We start from the raw sequence: 23,140 nt of genomic DNA, 5'->3' as shown, positions 1-23,140 counted from the left end.
AGAAATAATTGAAATTAGTCATATTTCAGTATTGTTGGTAAAACATCTTTATCAATGTAAAATAATTTTTGTTTATTTTAAAATAAATGTTTAAAATGAGGTCAAATCAGATTACAATTTTTCCTTCATGTATGGTATATGCAGGTATATGCATATATGCTTGCTTTGAATTAAGATTATTTGGAAGAAGCATGAACTGATCACTCTAAAGGTAGATAGGAGTATAAAAGAATTATTATTTATGTTTAAACATTATGAATATAAACTTAAATGTAAAGCACAGTTGACTAAATGATAAAGTAGAAAAGAAATCAAATCAAATACCCCTCAAATTTTCCATGCTAAGAAATCAGTCATTTTTTTTTCCCTCCAAGTGAAAATATAACCCTAGTTAAATTTAGGTATGCTTAAAAGGTTTTATTTTCAGGTACAATTTAATGATGGCTAAAATATTCTTTGTCTAGTTTTATAAATTAATCCACAGTTATAAACTTTCACCTGTAAACAATGCTAATTTCTCTGCCAAATATGTTTAGTTTTTAGATCTATAGCAAAAACAGCTTACTCCCTCTACTAAATTCGTTTCTAACTATAGTTTTTTGAACTGCAGTTTATTTTATTTTATTTTTTATTTTATTTTTATTTTTTAGTTTTTAAAATTAGTTTTTAAAATTGAATACAGTTGATACACAATTTACATTCATTTCAGATGTACAAATAATGATTCAACTTCTCCATATATTATGCTATGCTTAGCACAAGGGTATTTATCATCCATCACCATACAATGCTGTAATAATATCTTTGACTATATTCCATATTCTGTGTCTTTTATTCTCATGAATTACTCATTCCATAAGTGAAAGTTTGTATCTTCTGCTCTCCTTCACCCACTTGTCTAACACGCACCTCCCTTCCCTCCGGCAATCACCAGTTTATTCTCTGTATTTATAGGTTCAGACATCATTTTCTTCTTTCATTTGTCACATCATGATGAATATACAGTTTTGTTTTGTTTTTGTTACTTCTCTGCTAAGTTTCAGGCAATCATTAATTTCATGGGATATTAAGGTTGTATTTAGAAAGGTGAAATTGATTAAATGTGCTGCTATTGGCAAAATTCAAAGTCTTTTCCCATTCTCTTGGAAATTCCATTTCAAATTAACAGTTTAACTGTGGTGCAGAAAGGATGAGAGATGAGGACTCCTGGACTAGCCATCAGGGCAAGGCATATTTGCTGAAATTTCTGGAAGAATTGACTGAGCAAGCTGAAAATGCTGGGTATCTTCACTGGGGCCCAGAATTTATGAAAATAAAACTGTAGTAATTTTTGAAATAGAATCTGTTATGTTCATTTGTAGGGAAGATAGAATAGTACTTAATGGAGTGGGTACTGGGATAGGATAGGAAGGATGGAGGAATTTCCCCTCACCCGAGACTTTTTAGGGTTGGAAATCCCACTCCCAATCATTCCCCATAGAATCTATAATGGGATAAACAACATTTGGTCATGACTTAAATAGGAGTCAAACACTTAATTCAGAGCCATCACTTTTCTCTTCCTTAGATCAACATAAGCATCAGTGGAGGCTTCTGAGTGTATGAAGTCTCAACATTTACATATTTATACATTGTGTAACACCTAGATGATTCCTTAACTCTGACTCTGCAATACTCCTCATTTCCTTTCAATTCTCAGACTCTATAACTTTCTTATTGTAGGGACCCCATACTTCTCCCAATATGTCCTTAACACACCTAGTGGATGTTTCATATTTTTAGGTTTCTGCAGGTTCTAAGGTGGTGGGGGTTGGAGGTAGGATTCTGGTGCTACATGTAAGGACAGGGAAGAAAAGTAGCTATGGATCCCAGTTCTCTGCTTGGATCCCAGTTCTCCTTCCCAGTGATGACTGCAGTTTCCCCCTGAGTTCCCTAAGGGCTGACACAGCTTACTATCTGGGATGTGAATTTGCTTTGGAAGAACTTAGAATCTATAATCACATGAGAAATCATACTTCACCTGTTAACATTACTCTTGTGCTACTACTGAAAAGTATTTACTCAAACTTCTTAGACCTAATCCATGGCATTTAATTTTTTTGTATCTTCCTGAAAAAAAGTAATAATGGCTTGCTTCATCTTTTTGGACCTTCCCATGCTTCCAGAACACAACTTGCTCCTGGTCTCTTCTGTTACCCTTGTCAATCCTTCTAAAGGTTGTGTGGTGATTCTTTTTTTTTTTTCCCCAGTGTTCCAAAATTCATTGTGTATGCACCACACCCAGTGCTCCATACAATACATGCCCTCCTTAATACCCACCACCAGGCTAACCCATCTCCCTACCCCCCTCCCCTCCAAAACCCTCAGTTTGTTTTTCAGAGTGTGCTGATTCTTTTCTCATTTTCTCAGATATGAACATTATGGGGTCTTGGGTTCAGGATTCTGAATTTGTCTTAATCTTTCATATTTTTGGTGATCTTACATAGACTTATGAAAGATATATATACTTTCTTTGTTTTGATAATAGCAGATTCTCTTTCTAAAATTAGGTTCTTTGTAACATTCCATCCAAACTCTCAAATATAGTGTAAAATAGGAATCTCAAATGTAAAGTGATGGCCTTCAAACACACACATCAGCAATGCTGTAGGCCCTAAAATCATAACATATTAACTAGTTGAGACCACCATCATCTCTCAACTTGACCCTTGAAATAGCTCCTACTTATCTCCTGCTTCCAGCTGCCCTCTTCCAGGCTGTTGTAGTCAGAACAGTCCTTCTAAAGTTTAACAACATTCACCTCATTCTTCTCTTTAAAACGCTGAGTCCCTAAGTATGAAAGCCCTGAGTCTGGTGTGTATGGTTTGCCTCCCTTTCCTCACTCTGCATCAGCCTCCCTTTGCTCTCTACAACCCAGTGACCCTGCCCTCCTTGATGTTCTCATCACAGTCTGGCTCTTGCTGTTACTTTCCTCTGCTATGGCCATGATCTGTGTACCTGCATGGCTCCCTTTCGTATTTCTTTCACTTCTGTGAATTGCATCACTAACTCTGCTATCACTGTTTACCCAGCATCTTACCTCTTTATACCTGCAACATCCAACTCATAAGACACTAATTTATGCATTTGTTTATTGTATATAATCCTCTAATTGGAAGGAAACATTCATGACAACAAAATTTGGTTTGTTTTATTATCTGCCAAATCCACGCACCTACGGTGTTGGCTGGTGCTCAGTAAACATCTTTATTCTTAATGTTAAATTTAAATGGTTCCTGAATGTTTTTTCTCTTCTTTAGTGGAAAATTCCTCTAGCTTTATCTTTGCCTGAACCTCTAATTGCACAAGGATTTTGCAATGAGTATCTAGTGATTTCTCTTTGTTTTCAAATTCTGTTTTGATAGTGGATTAGGGTGAGAGTAGGGGGTAGAAGACTTGGTTAATCCCACCATAGGACTGTTAAATTATTTGGGCTACAGGTACAACTCAGGATAATATTCCTTACTTCCAAAAATACTTCCAGGTTATTTTTCAGTTACAAATTTGTTGTCAGAATGGCCACTGCAACATCTATTTTCCCTTGATTTAAATAAGTTTGTTGACTATCTTCAGTATGCTTACACCATCTTGAACCAAAAGCCTTCCATTTAGAGACAGGTACAACCCACAAATGCCTCTATCACAATTAATAGCAACAAAAATTGAACAGCAACAACAAAATGAGAAAATACATTTTCATCATTTCATTTCATCAATGAATAATAATGTAGACTTTAACCAAAGACTCTGAGTGAAAAGAATAAAGATATTACATCATAAAACATGTGGGAAGAATTTATGAAAACCTTATCTACTTTATTTATTTAGAGAGGGACCAATGAGAGAGGAAGAGCGAGAAAGAATCTTAGGCAGGCTCCACCCCTTGAAAATCCTCTTTAAAAATATTGTTTTACCTTAAAGTTAAGTCCATTTTCCATTACCATCTCTCTGCCTCACTGCATCTTCTCTCTCCACATGTTCTCAACTTCTCTCTGCACTGGCTACTCTAATGTCTACTCCATGCTCAATATTTCTCTGATAAATTAATGTTATGTTATTGATATCTTTGCATAAATCCTTATATTCTCTTACTGTATTGATAAGAAACCTTTAGGAAAACTTTAGCATTAAGTTTTCAATTTTTTGGCTAACCCATGAGGTTATCATTGCTCATAACGTTTTTGAAATGCCTTTAATTGAAATACGTTGATCAAGAGCTACCTATGGAAACCATTTGCATTATGTCATTGTCATGCCATGTGTATCACAGCTAAATTCTGAAATCAGACTCTTGGCATCAGAATGCAATCAATCTGCCAGAGACTGAAGTGTGAAGTGGTTTGTTGTTCTTGTTTTTGGGCGGGGAGAGAGATATTACATGGTTTGAATTCAAAATTATTTAAGTAAAGTTGCAGATTGGAAACACAGTTTCTTTATAGACCAAGAACAAGAAGAAAAAGATAAGGATTAATAAATTGGCAAAGAATAAGAGGGCCCCAGCTTGGGGAAGAGGAATCTAATTCCTCTTTCAGTAAAAATGACTACTGTGACATTCCACCACTGGAAAAATATGCCAGCAGTTGAATTCCTGAATGCTCTAGTATGGTGAACTTTAACTCAGTATTTCCCAGACGAAAATAAAATATTTAAATATATTACTATTTACTAAAATAATGAATTTATTAAAATATTATGAGCATATCAGACATGTTTGTGTTCACTTTTGCTGTTAGAACAACAAAAAAAAAATTATTCTCCAAGAACCGGGAAGAACCAAGTCTTCAATGACTGTATTGTGTCTTATTAAAGCCAATATACCAGCTTTTCATGTCAGTTTGGTTTTTTTTTTAAGATTTTATTTGTTTATTTGACAGAGAGAGATCACAAGTAGGCAGAGAGGCAGGCAGAGAGAGAGAGAGAGAGAGAGGGAAGCAGGCTCCCTGCTGAGCAGAGAGCCCAATGCGGACTCGATCTTAAGACCCCCAGATCATGATCCGAGCCAAAGGCAGAGGCCCAACCCACTGAGCCACCCAGCCACCCTTCATGTCAGTTTTCACAAAAAAATCAGTAGGAAGATTCTAATCATGTTGGGCTCTCAGTTTCAGGGCAAAATTTCAAAGTATGTTGAAAATACTATCTCTAATACCTGCTCCACAATGCAGTTTGAAATTCTCTCGCTAGTACAAGTTTATCTTATTAAAAATTTTGTCAAAAACAAAGGCTATACAAAGGCTATATACATGCATATGTACGTGTTGGGAAAGAGAATGTGGATAATTTTCATTACAGAGAATGATTATGTTTTTAATATTAACTACTAGTGACATAATTAAACTACGTTTATTTATTTACCAATTTACTGTAGCTATACTTGTCAGGAAAGCAGTATTAATTCTTCATATATTTGGCTAATTATATGATAGTGTTTGACATATACTACCATGTCAATAAATAACATCATATCTTAATATTATAGTTGGGTCAAAATTATAACAAACATAAAAAGAGACTAAAGGCACATTTCTTAAAATTTCAGGTATACATTTCATGTAATATACATTTACTTAACTACAGCAATTTCTTTGTTCCAAATGTATATTTGAAGGCTTTGCTTGGCAGAGCAAGAACTCAGTGTTAGTTAATAATTATCCATGAGATCACAAATAATCATCTCTTATGTTACATTATAATGTAAGAAACATCTCTATGTTACAGTGTAATGTAATGTAAAACTTTACTATGAAATTTACTTACTTATTTAATTACTGGGAGAGAAAAAAAATCCTGTCTTATGAATCTGCTAGTTATTTACATGGGTTTCATATTTTTAGCAGGAGACAGTATAGATTTCAGACTCATACATTAGATCACTCTTTGCCATGTATAAATGTAAAGTTCTAGAAAAAGAGCTGGCACATAGCAGGTGCTTTGTTAGAGGAATTCTCACTAGCTATTGAAAAATAATTCCCAATATATCCATACCACAGTGCATTTAAAATGTATTCCTTGTTTACCTTGAATGATAGTATACATAAATATACATAAACCTACCTTCTGGGACTACTCTCCTCCACAGGGAGACCCAGGCATCCAGGCTTCTTCCGTGGGGCTGTTTCTCCATCTTGAACTTCTTTGCCTTCAGTATTTGGATAGACACAGAGTGTATAAAATGATTCTAAGAGTCAGAATTAGAAAAATTTTCTATCACTTCTGTCCACAATGCTTTGGCTGTAATAGTGACATACACCCACCCTAATGGCAAAGAAGGCATACAAATGTTATTTCCCTGTGCTCTTGAAGAAAGAGAACTAGATTGGCAAACATCTATCTAGTTCCATCTAAATAAAAGAAAAAAATTTTGGATAAATTTCTCTACTGAGTCTGTTTCAATATAAAATGACTATCAGGGCGCCTGGGTGGCTCAGTGGGTTAAAGCCTCTGCCTTCAGCTCAGGTCATGATCCCAGGGTCCTGGGATGGAGCCTCGCATCATCGGGCTCTCCGCTCAGCGGGGAGCCTGCTTTCTCCTCTCTCTCTCTCTCTGCCTGCCTCTCTGCCTACTTGTGATCTATCAAATAAATAAATAAAATCTTTAAAAAAATAAAATGGCTATCAATTAGCTAGGATTTTCTTTGAAACTTTGACGCAGAGCAGACTTTGGAGGATAAATGATGTTATAAGTAAATAATGAATCATGGAACACAATATCCAAAACTAATGATGTACTGTATGGTGACAAACATAACATAATTTTAAAAAAGGAGGAGGAGAAATGAAAATCTTCTGTATAAAGGTAAAAAATTAGCTCTACTTTGCTGGTTCCCTCCCTTTACTCAAGAAAGGAAGAATGATATACATGGGTTAATATAATAGAGGAAATTAAAGGAAAAAAATCAGTATTGTATAAACTATAGTTGTATAGAAATTGTCTTACTTGAAAATTAACCATTTTCCTAGCATTTGAGTAGTTAAAAGCAATGACCAGAAAAGATAAAAAAAAAAAAAACTCAACTGACCTAGCCCAATTATTAATTGCTCATTAATAAAAATGTGTATCTTTTATCTTAATTATGAGACAGCAAAGTACTAGAAAAAATTGGAAGACAAATCTGCATGCGATTTAGGCTTTTATTCTAAAGGAGATAATTTTCTTTAAACCTCTTTTTGCTTTGCTGTGAACAAATAGATTTCATTAGGGAGAAGTACAAATGCATTTTCAATATTCCAGATTCTCAATTCTTTTTCATTATTCTGTCACTACCTTGGGTATGAAGTTGGTATAAATATTAGCTGCAGTAATTGGTCTTATATTTCACATTCCAAACTTAATCCCTAAGGGCCCTGGAAATAATCCTTGAAAAAAAATGGTATCTTTAAAAGTATAAGTAACACGGTATAATCACCAAAATATAAGCTGAATGGCTGAAAGCATACATTTCTATCATTTGGTAGATTTTAAAAAGTGCAAGTTCTGATTAGCAACTATATATCTATAGGTAATCTAAGGTTAACAACAGCAATAAAAAAAAAAGCAAGCATTAATTTTGTGTACATTATAAACTCTGGTAGACAAGTATTCAAATGTGGGGTCCATGGAGAAGAAGGTCTGGGAGTTCTCAGGTTCAGTACTGGGAAACACAACATTTTCACATTTTCCAGAGGCATCTGTATGACAATCCCAGATGCAAAAAGTCTGAAATTGAGAGATAACTTATATGAGTCTTGTCATGATCTCTCTTTCCTTCCTATCTCTTTCTCTCTTAATGATGGCTCCAACCTAATGATCTACATAATTTATTAATAGATGTAAAAGAGGAGAAATAACTTTCCTTCTACCCTCCTAGGTTCTTGACTGACATCCCCCTGTAATCAAAGATCAAAAGAGAAAAAACAAACATAAGTTTAATAACATGTGTAACTCCTGTCTGCATGGGAGATACCCAAGAAAACTGCCAGAAATGGTTCAGGTCACCACCTGAAATACCATCACCAGCTAAAGACAAAAGATATTGGTGGGAGGCAGTCATAGAAAGTTACAAGATGTTACAAGTTGTTACACAGATTTAAGTCAATGCCTTTCCCATTGATGACTTTTTCATGATTTAATCATCCTTCTCTTCATGGTACAGAAAACACAAGTGCTAATCTCTGCAATGTTACTAGGTTTGTAGGGACACATAATGTTAACATTTCTGCACCATGAGGCAAACATTTATAAGGTGAGGAATGAGAGTATATCACTGAGTTTCCAATGGTTTTCTCTTAAAATTTGAGTGTGCTCAAAATACACTAATAACTTCCCATCACTCTTAGAGTAAAAACAAAGCAAAATAAAAATGATTGTTTTTGGAATGTACTAGAGGTCCCATGTGATCTAGGTTCCTGTTATGTTTCAAACTTCAACACCTTTCCCTTTCAACTCCAAGTATATGGCCTTCTTTTATTTCCAGAGCCATTACAAGGGCTACTCCAACACCTGGGATAAACTCTCTTCATCTGTTGCAGATCACTGATAGGACATGACCGCAGATCGACCCCAAGATAGATCTAAAGAACTAGAGGCTCTTCAGTAGAGCAGGGATTACTACCTATATTTTCTGACTTTTGCTTATACATTATATCCCATATCATTATCACTCAGAGGAATTTGTGCATAGCAGTTGTTCAATAGAGGTGATGTTAATTACCACTATTCTAAGAAGTCAATGAAATTTAACTTGCCTTGTGAAATTTATAGGAAACATGATTTTTTAAAAACTTTATTTATTTATTTGACAGAGAGAGATCATAGGCAGAGAGGCAGGCAGAGAGAGGGGAGGAAGCAGGCTCCCTGCTGAACAGAGAGCCTGTGCGGGCCTCAATCCCTGTACCCCGAGAACATGACCTGAGCCGAAGGCAGAGGCTTAACCCACTGAGCCACCCAGGTGCTCCCGGAAACATGATTTTACACACATCTATATATGTAACTCATATAGATCTACATCTATATCTATCCCTCTATCTATACAAATGCATGTGTTTGTACATGTTTATATATATAATGCACATACACATAATATATATATATGTACTTTTATATGCATATAGAATATATATATATAAAGTTTAAATGCATTTATAGAAAAAATGTTAGGAGGTATGTTTAGTACAATATATTAACACCAGGGTGCCTGGGTGGCTCAGTGGGTTAAGCCTCTGCCTTTGGCTCAGGTCATGATCCCAGGGTCCTGGGGTCGAGCACCGCATCAGGCTCTCTGCTCAGCAGGGAGCCTGCTTCCCTTCCTCTCTCTCTGCCTGCCTCTCTGCCTACTTGTGCTCTCTCTGTGTCAAATAAATAAATAAATAAAAATCTTTAAAAAAATATATTAACACCATATTGATATATATATGCATGTGTGTATTTATTATAGTTATAGACTTATCTGGATATACATTTATGAATTGTATCTAAAATTGCCCATATGCCCTAGGTCTTAGCTGAGACTAGTTGAATTGTAGTAACTGAAAGTGGAATCTAAGGGTTAAGTCTATTTTAGGGTGAGACAAGTGATTCTAATTTGCCACCAAGGTTGATAAATACTCACTTAGGGGGGCACATACAAGAAAGTCTTCAGCCATGTACACACACAGACTGAGGCTTTGGGAACCAAAAAAGGGGTAACTTCATACAACATAATTTCCAGGATACAAAGTAACATCTAATTATGTTAACATTTTTTTGTCTAGGTTTTCTTTCTTTTGGTTCATATGTACATAGCTACTATAATAAATTCTGTATTAAAATATGGGAGGCATTTTTCCGTAAGTGTCTCCTTTGAAGGTGCTATCATTCATTTACTTCCTATTTGTGTGTGTTCTCCTTTCAAAATGCAATCACAAACGTTGCTTTTATAAATCCTTTTGGCCAATGATATGTGAGTCTGAATTACTTTTCAAGAGGATATTTGAAAGCCTTTCAAGCAAATTGTCCGTTTTGAAGAGTACTGTAATCAACTATTGAAAAAACAGAAGACTAAAAAGATAGACATGTTTCAATACATTGCTTAAAAGTCAACAATTTGACAAGGGCTGTTAACCGAGAACTCTTGTTTGTACTGAAAGGACTCATGACACAGCAAAATAAGCATGGGATTTCTTCAAAAGGATTTGAGTTCCAAGAATGCTCAGTCTGGGCATTAGGATTTTGGCTGGAAATACTACTTTGTAACAATTGGATTGAGACAGTTTTTAGACACATGCTGGATTTTACACTTTTGAATTTATGTGTTTTATTCCAGAAAATTATAAAGCCAAAAAACAAACAAAACAAAACAAAAACCTTACTAGTTATGAACCAATGAACTCATGCCCTTCATAGGGAGGAAATATTTAAATTTCTTCTTATCCTAGTCACAGAGTGTTCATAATCTCTTCTTCCAGCTAACTTAAAGAATTTGGACCCTTGTGATTGCTCCCAAAACTTTCCCCATTTTCACTGCCCTCTCCAGGGCCACTCCTTCTATCCCCTCCATATTCTACTTCTGGCTATACTAGTTTCTGAACATCCACAAACCAGTGTTTACAGAAGAGTCAAAGGTGAGTGCCATTAAGTGGTTGATCAAAAGGTATGGGAGAGGCAGTCTCAACCTGAATGAAATCCAGGTGCTGGGCAGTCGGTGCCCACCCAAACCTCAGGTAGTTAGTCCTGTTTCTTCGTGAGTCTGAAGCTAGTTCTAACTTGTGGAACTTCTGGTCCCCAGCCCCTCAGCTCCTCAACCCTTCACTCAACCCATGGCAGACACTACATTTCCTCCTGCTCAGCTCCCGTAGGTGATGGTGCCATAATTTCTGCTGAGGGCATCTGCTGGTTTCTGCCCGAAAGCTCTCCAACACAAAGAACACAACAAAGAAGGTAAGGCTGTAGGAATCACAGGAGACTTTAAGGAGACTTTAGGGAGAAACAGAACACATATTCAGTGTCTTAAAGTACTGACACTAGTACATTCCTCACATCCAGATCAATGATGAATACCAAACAGACATGACAGGTAATGGCTGAATACAATCTCTACACAGTTCTTATGTTTGCTTTGTCAAAAATCGTGAAGTAACAGGCATAAAACCAAATGAATCACTGAAGTAGTATTTAGTAAAAATGTGTTGTGCACACACCAAAAAGGCCGTTCATGGAACCAAAACATGGAATGAGATTCTGGGGCATATTCTTTAAAAGCAGCTTATACAGTAAGAAAGCAGTGACTTCTTCACCTTGATTGGTTATAATGTCAGAAATTTCTTAAGCCATAGAAAATTTGTCAGTGGTTACTTCATATCAGTTTTGGGAACCAGTTTAGTTTTGCTTGTGATTTCCAGAGGCATAAGCAAGAAATGACCCAGGCCAAGTCAGTCTTGCAAAATAAGCTAAATGAAGCTTTGCATGTATGATTAAGCTGATTTCGTATGCTCAGGGAACTCTCAAGTCTGGTGCCGGCTTTTGATTTAAATAACTTCTAATTCTTTACATTTAAGAAATTGATGTAAAACTGGCTATACCAAATGGAGGTTTCGCTGTTCTCTTGGTAACCTAGCTCTTCTGTCATCCTCTTGGCTTGTTGTCTATCTCCTTCATCAGTCATTTGTGTTTTAAACTGGAGCTAGCTTTTAGATTTAGTCTGTTTGTCACAGGTATACAAACTGGAAACTTCTGAGTCTGTTTTCAGTGATTTAATTCCATACTTGTAATAGTCATTATTGCCTGTATTTCCACGGTTTCAGTTAATAATGTTGCTAGTTTGATGCTCTGAGGATGTTAGCAATAGTGGAAATCAGCAGCATCTCTAATGCCTTGTTCAAGTTGGCCTGTGCCAAATATACCTGAATATACTTGTGAACTCATTCCTTTTTAAAGTTTTAATCTGTTGGTGCTGTGGAAACTTTGTAAGAATTTACTAAATGAGAGTGTCTTTTATATCATACAAAGTAATTGTCCATGAATCCTTCCTGAATCACCCTGGCAACAATTCTGTTGGTTTCAACAGGCTGAGATTTTATTCTTTAATGACACCAATTGGATCACAGGCAGAAAAAATTCTCAGACTATAGTCAGACTATAATAAGCTGTAATTACATGTGTATGTACTCAATTAGAATAATTGTTTCTAAATGTATTAAAGTATACAGTGAAATCTATACTAACAAGGAAGTAACAGATAAGCAAACTTTTTTTCTTTTAAATATCACTGGGGGTATGAGCGGAGTAGAGGATCATGAAGTACATTAGGATGTTAAGTACCTTTGAAAGCTGGGGAGTAAATAGCAACTGAGGAGAAAAGATGAGAAAATGGAACCTGGATGTATAGAACCTAGGGTAAATTTTAGATGCTCTGAAATTGCATTCTGACATAAACATCTAAACAAAACTCATTATGTCACATGAAGAAATGGTTTTTACCAAAATCAGTACGTACAATGATGACAAGTAATCAACTTCTAGAGGTAAAATCTTTTGTATGCAGGTTGCAAGAAGAGGAAACTAAGAATGTTGTACAGCTGGCCCTAATTGAACTTAGAGTTTTAATGACAGCTCTGTAATAATTGGAACTCAATGTAGATTTCTCTTTGACCAAAAACTCTGAAACTCCGTCTCAGGGAAAACAGCAATTCTTAACATAAAAACATAGTATACTAAACAAAAGGCTATAAAGTGACTGAGTGTAAGCTTGTTCTTCTCATCATGCAACAAGCAAATAAGAAGCAAGATGTTGGGGTAAGGAATGCCAGCAAACCAAAGAGATGGCAGACTGCTGTCCTAAAGAACCCTCTTAACTCAGCATAGAATTTGAGTGTCTCTTAGGAAGAGGGAGAAGCAGGAGGAGATTGCACTCAGGAAATGACTAATGTCTGTAGCTATTCTAGTGCTTGCAAGGGTCCGAGGAAAGTTAGGGAACTTTCTGTCCTTGGTCAGTTGGTCTGTGTACAAAAATCTGGTCCTGTCATTCCAGTAAATCTTAAACATGACATTTGTTATTTCTGTAGGTACTTATCTCTTGCTGGGGGCGGTGGGGGGGGGGCAGTTCTGAGTCAAGAGCCGTTTTTACAAATCTTAACTGTAAGCAAAATTCCTTCAATGATTAACATGGCTTTGTGCAGAGCTAAGCAGAAGTTTCCAAGCTAGAGGTTAGAGCCCAAGAGAAACTGAAGCATTGTGGAGTCAGACATGCTAACAGTTACACTAACAAACAATAGTTTAAAAATTCTATCCCACTCGTACTACCCAAGGAATATTTTCCTTCTTCATATATACATTATATATTTAATAAAATTCTCTTTTTTGTGGATTGTGTAGGGGGAATATTAGTTAAGAAATAGACCTAGGAGCACTGGGTGTTCTACGTGATGTGATGAATCACTAAACTCTATACCTGAAACTAATATACTAATATTACACTGTACGTTAACTAACTGGAATTTAAATAAAAACTTGAGACTAAAAACAAAGAAACAAAACTACTATTTCTTATAAAACCTAAAAATGATAATCAGACATCAGTGATAAGAAGGTGTATTTTTCCAGAAAATTAAGAAAAATGAGTCTAATAAATATATGCACAGTATTCCCTTCTGTTTATGAAGACTTTTCTGTTATTTGATATGTAGTAATAATTGCTTCCATTAGAAACTACAGAACAAAATTAGATGTCACTCTATAAGCCATAATTTTCTCTGATATTAGAAAAAACTTGTTAAAATAAGGCTATTAATACTTCCAAGTAGATAAGTGTATGATTTGCATTAATAGAAAAATAAAAATAGGTGATAGTAATTTCTTCCTGAAAATAACTTAATAGTAAATTGTAAAAGAGTATTTCCTTATCGGGAGTCAATAAGCCCTCAGTACATCTTGTCTTTATTTTAGGTTATATCAAAATGACAAAAGTGACATGCACAAAACTGCTGAAACTTTCACTGTCCCCAAATTCAGTCTTTGTTTAAATCGAATAGACATTGATGGGGCATCTGGGTGGCTCAGTATATTAAGTGTCAGACTCTTGATTTCAGTCCAGATCATGATTTCAGGGTCATGAGGCGGAACCCCGTGCCAGGCTCGGTGCTTAGCATGGAGTCTGCTTGAGATTCTCTCTCTCCCTTTACTTAGGCTCTCTCTCTCTAAAATAAATAAATCTAAATCTAAAATAAATAAAATCTTTAAGAAAAGTGGCATGAGCATTGAAATGATTAGTGAATACATTATATTAGTCTGTCCTTAGAAGCCAGGATTGTTAATCTCTACAAACACCTGATATGTGATTATGTTCTCCCTTAGAAAGAAAATTGGAAATTGGTGGAAAAATGGCATTTTGGAGTAATTGAGATTATGTTTATTCACAGAGTGTCTTATTTTCCTCATGTGCTGCCAGGAATCTGGATAAAGACTAAAAATTTTAGCAAAATATTAACATCTTTCCAAGCAGCTAAGTGTTGATTGCATTTTATGTTTCACTCTAAACATTTGATGAAATTTAGTTTTATCTATAAAATAATGTTTTATTGCCCTGTTATCTCTATAGTAATTTCTCTAGCATTCCAATGTTAGGTTATTATCTGATTTGGGAAGAGACAAATAAATAAGCAATGAAATTTTAGAATTGAAAGAGATAAAATTGTTGACCAAACTTAATATTTGTGGTGAATAATTTTAATTATTTTTCTAAATACTATGTTGGTATTTGTGGCCAATTATAATAAGAATCTCTGGTTGAGCAGTAAATGCCCATTATTTTCCTCTCAGTGAAATGACCCTGAGTGCTAAAATCATGGCAATTAAAACGAAGTGTACAAGAAACTACTTGTTAGTCTCATTACTCTGAAGGACAGTCTTTGAGGTTCTACTGATTGGAATAATAAAGTAGTTAACTGTAAAATTTGAAAATAGGTGATAACTTTTTCACAAAAATAAGCCATATCATTGATATCCAATAAAATATTTTAGAAGTATAGAAAAATCAAATGAATAAGCTATATAAAACAATTTTATCTCTATTCTAACTTATAAATGAAATTGGGAAATATATCCCATTTCCCTTAATGCAGAAATAAAATAGAATTACTAGTTAACAGTTCAGCCTAGAATCCACTTAACTAAATTATATGATGTAATGGAAAAGAGATAAAACTAGGTCAGCATAAAGGAAAAGTGACTTTAAAATATATATAAAAAAATGCAGTTCTTATTATCATAGAATTCTATCTATCCAAAATTTAATACAGAAGCTAAATACATTTTCAATAAGTTGATGGGAATTTTTGTCACTAGATAAAATCTAAAATATGTGTTAAGGAATAGGTACTTAAAAACAACCAGAAAAGCCTCAAAAAGAAGTGACTATCTAGAGTATTATTTCATTAGTCACTGAAACATACTATAAATTTTATCTTAGTGAAATCAGTACTACATTGGCAAAGAACATAAGCAGTGAAATAGAGCATGCACAAATTGATTACAACATACATAATTGTAAGGTGTGTGTAATCACCATTTTTTTGACAGTGAAAAAAATTATGGATTGTGTATGAGAGCCGGGAAAGGACTTTTGACCTAGAAGTTTGAAGACATACATACAAAAATTAATTGAAAGAAAATTTAGGAGAAACAGTTTGAGTATAATCAACAAGTGGATTAATCTTGAAAAATTAACATTTTCCTCATAGACAGTTTCCTCAAGAAAAAGAAAAAAAAAAGTGTAAACCTTAAAATTATCTGTATGACCAAATGAATCGAAATATCAATATTACAGTTGATGACATAGGACATATGTATGACAAAGGACTGCTATCTGTACCATACAAAACCACTTCTTACATTTAAAGCAATTTTTATGAGCAGCATATAGTTGATTTCTTAAAATTTACCTGTTATGATGAATTTTGACTCGAACTAATGGACATATGCCATTACCTTGCAAAGTAATCACTGATATTTGAATTTGTGTGTTTTATTGTACTATTTGTCCCATTTGTTTCATTGTCTAGTGTAACATTTTTTTTCTTATTGCCTCCTTTTGAAATCTATTTCCCCTTAGCATTTTAGTTATAGATCATTTTGAGTAAAAGGTAACATTTTTTCTGGATAGTTAAATTAGAGATTCCAAAATACATAATTAAATTCTTATGAATATCATTTGCAAGAAAATGTTAAATCCTTTCTTAATTTAAATTTTATTTTATTTTTTCAGTATTCTAAGATTCATTGTTTATGCACCACACCCAGTTCTCCAGGCAATATGTGCCCTCCTTAATACCCACCCCTGGGCCCTCCCAACTTCCACCCCCCTTCCCTCCAAAACTCTCAGTTTGTTTCTCAGAGTCCACAGTCTCTCATGGTTCATCTCCCCCTCTGATTTCCCCCAACTTACTTCTCTCCTCCTTCACCCAATGTCCTTTGTGTTGTTCCATATGCACCACAAGTAAGTGAAACCATATGATAATCGAGTCTCTGCTTGACTTATTTCACTCAGCATAATCTCCTCCAGTCCAGTCCATGTTGATACAAAAGTTGGGTATTCATCCTTCCCGATAGAGGCATAATACTCCATTGTATATATGGACCATATCTTCTTTATCCATCGTCTGTTGAAGGGCATCTTGGCTCTTTCCACAGTTTGGCCTCTCAAAAAATAAGAGCCCAAGATCTGACAGATTCTCTGGGGAATACTACCAAACATTCAAAGAAGAAATAATACCTATTCTTCGGAAGGTGTTTCAAAAAATAACTTCCTTCCAGATTCTTTTTATGAAGCCAGCATTACCCTTATCCCCAAACCAGGCAAAGACCCCACCAAAAAGGAGAATTTCAGACCTATATCCTTGATGAATATGGATGTGATGATTCTCTACAAGATCCTAATAGGACCCAACAGTACATTAGAAAGATATCCACCATGACCGTGCGATTTATCCATGGGATGCAAGGGTGGTTCAACATTCACAAATCAATCAATGTGATAGAACAAATCAGTAAGAGAAGAGAGAGGAACCACATGGTCCTCTCAATTGATGCAGAAAAAGCATTTGACAAGATACAGAATCTGTTCCTGATTAAAATGCTTCAAAGTACAGGAATAGAGGGAATATTCCTCAACGTCATAAAATTTATCTATGAAAAATCCACAGCAAATATCATTCTTAATGGAGAAAGTCTTCCCTTTGAGATCAGGAACACGACAAGGATGTCCACTCTGGCCACTGTTGTTCAACATAGGACTAGAAGTCCTAGCAACAGCAATAAAGGTAACAAAAAGAAATAAAAGGTATTCAAATTGGCATAGAAGAAGTCAAACTCTCTCTCTTCACAGATGACATGATACCTTATATGGAAAACCTGAAATACTCCACTCCCAAATTACTAGAACTCATACAGCAATTCAGTAATGGAGCAGGATACAAAATCAATGTACAGAAATCAGTTGCTTTCTTATACATTAACAATGAAAATACAGAAGGGGAAATTAGAGAATTGATTCCATTTACTACAGCATGAAGAACCACAAGAGATATGGGAATAAACCTAACTAAAGAGGTAAAGGATTTGTACTCGAGGAACTGCAAAACACTCATGAAAGAAATTGAAGAAGACACAAAAAGATGGAAAAGCATTCTATGTTAATGGATCAGAAGAATAAACATTATTAAAATGTCTACACTGCCTAGAGCAATCTATACTCTCAATGCCATCCCGATCAAAATTCCACTGGCATTTATCAAAGTGTTGAAACAAACAATCCTTAAATTTGTATGCAACCAGAAGAGACCCTGAATTGCTAAAGGAATGTTGAAAAAGAAAAACAAAACTGGGGGCATCATGTTGCCTGATTTCAAGCTTTACTACAAAACTGTGATCACCAAGACAGCATGATACTGGCACAAAAACAGACACATAGACCAGCGGGATGGAGAAGAGAGCCCAGATATGGACCTGCAACTCTATGGTCAAATAATCTTCGACAAAGCAGGAAAAAACATTCAGTGGAAAAAAGACAGTCACTTCAATAAATGGTGCTGGGAAAATTGGACAGCTATGTATAGGAGAATGAAACTCGACCATTCTCTTACACCATACACAAAGATAAACTTGAAATGGATAAAAGACTTCAATATGAGGCAGGAATCTATCAAAATCCTAGAGGAGAACATAGGCAGTAACCTCTTCGACACTGGCCACAGCAACTTCTTTCAAGACATGTCTCCAAAGGCAAAGGAAACAAAAGCAAAAATGAACTTTTGGGACATCATCAAGATCAAAAGCTTCTGCACAGGAAAGGAAACAGTCAACAAAACATATAGGCAACCCAGGGAATGGGAGAAGATATTTGCAAATGACACTACCGACAAAGGGCTGATATCCAAGATCTTTAAAGAACTCCTCAAACTCAACACACACAAAACAGATAATCATGTCAAAAAATGGGCAGAGGACATGAACAGACACTTCTTCAAAGAAGACATACAAATGGCTAACAGACACATGAAAAAATGTTCATCATCATTAGCCACCAGGGAAATTCAAATCAAAACTTCATTAAGATATCACCTTACACCAGTTAGAATTGTCAAAATTAACTAGACAGTAAATGCTAACCTCTTAAAACTAGTTCTTTTCAGTGTCTTTCATGCTTCTTAATTCTCTCTACATGTTAAACCCATACATATTACTAAAAGTTTATATAATTAAAATTCACTTATATTCTTGAATGTGTTTGTTTTCATTTTGTATTTGCACATCTCTCTTTACTTCTGGTATATTTTTTCTTGGGCTAAAGGAGTTCTTTTATAGTTTACATAATTTATATTAATGTATGGCTAATTTTATTTTGAAAACAACTATATTTTATTTCATAATTAGTATTTGTGATGAGAACAAAAACCCTGGTTGACCATTTATTTTCTCTCAGCAAGTTAAGAATATTTTGGTCTGGCATTTTAGTTATCTTGTTTAAAATAACCTTGGGGGCGCCTGAGTGGCTCAGTGGGTTAAGCCTCTGCCTTCAGCTCAGGTCATGATCTCAGGGTCCTGGGATCAAGCCCCACATCGGGCTCTCTGCTCAGCAGGGAGCCTGCTTCCCTCTCTCTCTCTGCCCACTTGTGAGCTCTCTGTCAAATAAATAAATAAAATCTTAAAAAAAAAAAAATAACCTTGAAGGAGCAGAAACCTTTGAATATTTTATATTTATATATAAGTCTGTATATACAGATCAAACATATTGTATACATTTAATAAATTAGATAAATATAAATAAAGATGGGCCAAATGGGGTTTTCTGAGTATTTATGCTTAAGTTTCAACTGTACAGTACAGTAAAGGTGTAGCTTGATGGCTTTCAAATTTTGATGACTTGCAGCCATTTTTCTCTTCGATAATTGTTTCCCATACTCCTTGCCTCTTGGTTCCAGTATAATAAGATCCCCTTCTTAAATAAACCTCTTAAAAGTTTTTACTTTTTGCTTTTGTTTTTCAGTGTATGTGTTTTCTAGTCATCTATTTTCAGTTCAGTAACCTTCTCATTTCTAGTCTGTCATTAAATAATCTGGTTGTTAATTTAGATTACTTTTTTTTGTTCTAGGATTTTCCATGTAGTTATTTTATATAGACACCAGTTTTCTGGTCAAATTCTACATCTTTTCAACCATTTTTGAACACATCATTCAACTGATTAAAATCTGTTACTGTTAACTTCAATATCAGAGTTATATATAGATCTGTTTCTACTGCCTCTTTTATTTTCTTGGAAATTTTAGGGAAAAAAATGGAAGTCCTAGAAATCATTAATATTTCTAGTGATGATTTATCACCCTATCCTCTAATCTGCTGCTAGACTGGAAACATCACTTTAATCCAATCAGGTATGGGCTAATTTATTTTTAAGATCTTATTTATTTATTTGAGAGAGATAGCAGAGAGGGAGAGAGAGAAAGAGAGAGCGAGCACACAAGTTGGGGTGTGGGGGGAAAGGAGAAACAGGCTCACTGCCAAGCAGGACACTAGGATCATGGACTGAGCCAAAGGCAGACACTTAACAAACAGAGCCTCCCAAACGCCCTAATCTTCTATTATTTTATATCTTATTTTGCTGATTTCTACGCTGCGGACCTCTGAGTCTGAGAGCATGGTGTATTTACTGAGTCTCTTCCTACTTAGAAAGTCCTGAATTTGTTTCCTTGGCACCGTGGTTTCTTTTTTGTCTCTTAGGCTCTCATCCTGCACAGGTGGACACTTGGGTAAATGCCTCTAGGGGATTAGTTTCCTTTTTGTTTAAAATATGGCCTCTTTATCCTGGAAGTTTTTACTGCTCTGAGCAAACCTTCTGCCCTAGGAGTTTGGGATGTAGGTGGGTGTATTTAATAAAACCCCTTGCCCTGAAAACTTTTGAGAACTTCACTAGCTTCTGTGCTCCTTCCTATTCTGGGTTTCCTAGTCTTAAGATCCACACCAAGAATTGGTAAGTGCCCTGAGGGGGCACAAAGCAGCTTATTGTATACTGGCTTGTTTATATACCGCTAGAATCCTTATTACCTAGGCAGATTTCAGATACTTTCAATGAGATTTTCTTTATTTTTCTGTGTGTTTCTTTTTTTTTTTCTTTTTTCCCCTTCACCTATTTTTATAATTTGAATAAGAAAATTAACAAGAAATAAAACAAGTAACCATCAGTGTTTGTATTTTGTGTAAAGAATCTGAATTTAATGCAGTATCATGAACTTGTATAGTTTAACATAATATCAATATGATCACTATGCCTTCTAAAGCAGTGAATTCTATGTTGTGTTCTTTCCCATGTAAGGTAATTCTAAGAATTTTATATGTTGACATTACTTGCCTACTCAAGTAACTAGAGATCACAAAAAAGAGCACATAGTGAGTTATTTAATGGGTACAGAGTTTCAATTTGGGAAGAAAAAGTTCTGGAAATGCATAATGATGATTGCACAACAATGTAGATGTCCTTATGTCACTAATTCCATACTTAAAACTCATCATTTTAACCATTTTTGTGCTATATATTTTTATGACAGAAAGTGCAGATTTAAATCAGTAGTCAATAAATTAAATCGAAAATTATTTTAAAAACATAATCACTACTGAATTTTGCTTATGGGTTTTCCCACAGTTAATATAATCTCAACCAGGTATATTCTTCATTATCTGTGAACACATTAAGCTAGACCTTCTTTTTTTTTCATTCAATGTCATAATCTTCATTTACTTTCATTAATCATTTGGACTCTTAAATATTAAAAAGAAATGCTATATGATGCCTTGTGGAGGACCATAAAATCAAATTTTCTTATATATACACACTATATATGTTAAATATATTTATGTATATTTGTTAAAATACGGTAAGAAAAATAAAAATACAAAGAACCTATTATAAGTGCTTGAGAAGAAGGATCTGTGGAGGAGGTCATAGGTGAGGTGGGCCTTGAAAAATATACATAAATATTTCCACAATAATTCAAGTTTTTGATACCAATCAGAGAACAGTTTATCCTCAATAGTGGTATTAAAATGTGATTCATTTTATTAAGTACTCAAACATTTAAACATGTATTTATTAAACACATATACAATTTTTCTCTTTGGGACATTTTTGTCATTTCACAATTTTAGCCAAAATATTGTAAGATTTTCTTCATTTATTGGTCATGAATAGTGATGTCTATTCTATTTTTCTGGTTCAGCAAGACACAAATTCCAAAATCTTTAATCAGTGTTGGAAACAGACTTTTACATCCATCCCTAGGAAAGTATTTTCTTTTCATTTTAGCAGAGTTTCATAGGATAACAGTCTACAATCCAAGGGCAGTTGGGCCCTGTGTTTTTCACTTTTTTGAATTTTGCCAGATACTCTACCATGCCCCCATTGAAACTAGGAAGACGTTATCAGGGTTCAAACCTGATGCCAAGAAGGAGCTATTGAGACATCTTTGGTGCAAAAAGGTGATTTTATTAAAGCACAGGGACAGGACCCATGGGTAGAAAGATCTGCAATGGGTTCATGAGGGGTGGCCCATTATATACTTTTAAGTTGGGAGGGGTTTAGGGATAGCCTTAACCCTCTAAGGAATTTTGGAAGAAAGGTTTTCAGGACTTCGAGGGAGCTAGCTTTTGTTGGGAAATTTATTAATTTTTTAATTATTTTTTTATTTATTAAAACATAAATTTATTAATTTATTAATTAATTTTTAAATCTAACAAAACCTTAGTCATGGGACCCTTCAGATGTATATCGGTGGGCTTATATGCTTGGGGGATGATTGCCAAAATGTATCTTTGGAGGAGGTTAGAGATAAAAGAAGTTTCCAAAGGAATTTTTATACATTAAAGTAGACTTACAGGATCCTGGTGTTGCGGGGTTGGGGGGGCATGGTCAGGAGGCTAGGATTGCCTTTTGCCCTTAGCAAAGTATTAACGTGGAGGCAGTTGTGTCCCTAGAGGAATGTCACTCTGCCTGTTTCAAGTACTTGTGAATGGGCTGTAAGTAGTAAGGAAATTTAATAATTTTCTTCAGCCTTTGTTTCCCACATCAAAATCATTCTCTCATGTTTTACCTTACATTGGAGGAAAAATGCAGGCACCTTAATGAAATCCCCTTGACCATATTTCAGTCAAGATTGATCAGCAGAAAGAATCAATATTCTCCTTTCCTATAGGTACAAAATTACATGGTGAGGCAGCAAAATACAGACTCTTAAATTAGCTATATCCTTTCCCCTAATCTTTGTAACTTTACCTCTGGCTTTGCATAATCTGGGGGTCCTTTGCTTAATTTGTCAGGAAAGGACTGTGATACTTGAATGTTGTTTCTGTTGAAAAGTTAATTTTTTAAAGTGTGACCATCTCTCTTCCTTTAAAGCAAAAGCAATGTACAAATTTTCCAAAAATAGAAAAGGAAAGATTATTATTGATTTATAAGATAATGTTTAAAAGATGAATCTAACACAAAAGATGATTTTAATAAATGGATAAACTACCCATAGCCTACTAATTCAAGGAAATTAACAGTTGTAAACTAAGTAAGGAGACCCAGAATTAAGAAAAAAATTAGACTCTTACCTAGACTATAATT

At 34.8% G+C, this 23,140-nt stretch overlaps 1 protein-coding gene and 1 pseudogene across 1 annotated transcript in view; both read left to right on the top strand.

Annotated features, from left to right (window-relative positions):
• The window catches only part of CDH18 (cadherin 18), a 970,896-nt gene that overhangs the window by 381,165 nt on the left and 566,591 nt on the right, over positions 1-23,140 (top strand). The gene's annotated exons all lie outside the window — the stretch shown is intronic.
• The window catches only part of LOC116870308, a 142,829-nt pseudogene that overhangs the window by 53,144 nt on the left and 66,545 nt on the right, over positions 1-23,140 (top strand).

This window comes from Lontra canadensis, unplaced genomic scaffold (genome assembly GCF_010015895.1).
Source record: "Lontra canadensis isolate GAN:19392208 unplaced genomic scaffold, GSC_riverotter_1.0 scaffold22, whole genome shotgun sequence".
Lineage (NCBI taxonomy): Eukaryota > Metazoa > Chordata > Mammalia > Carnivora > Mustelidae > Lontra > Lontra canadensis.
The sequence above is the reverse complement of the archived record's forward strand: the minus strand, read 5'-3'. Positions and strand labels throughout refer to the sequence as shown.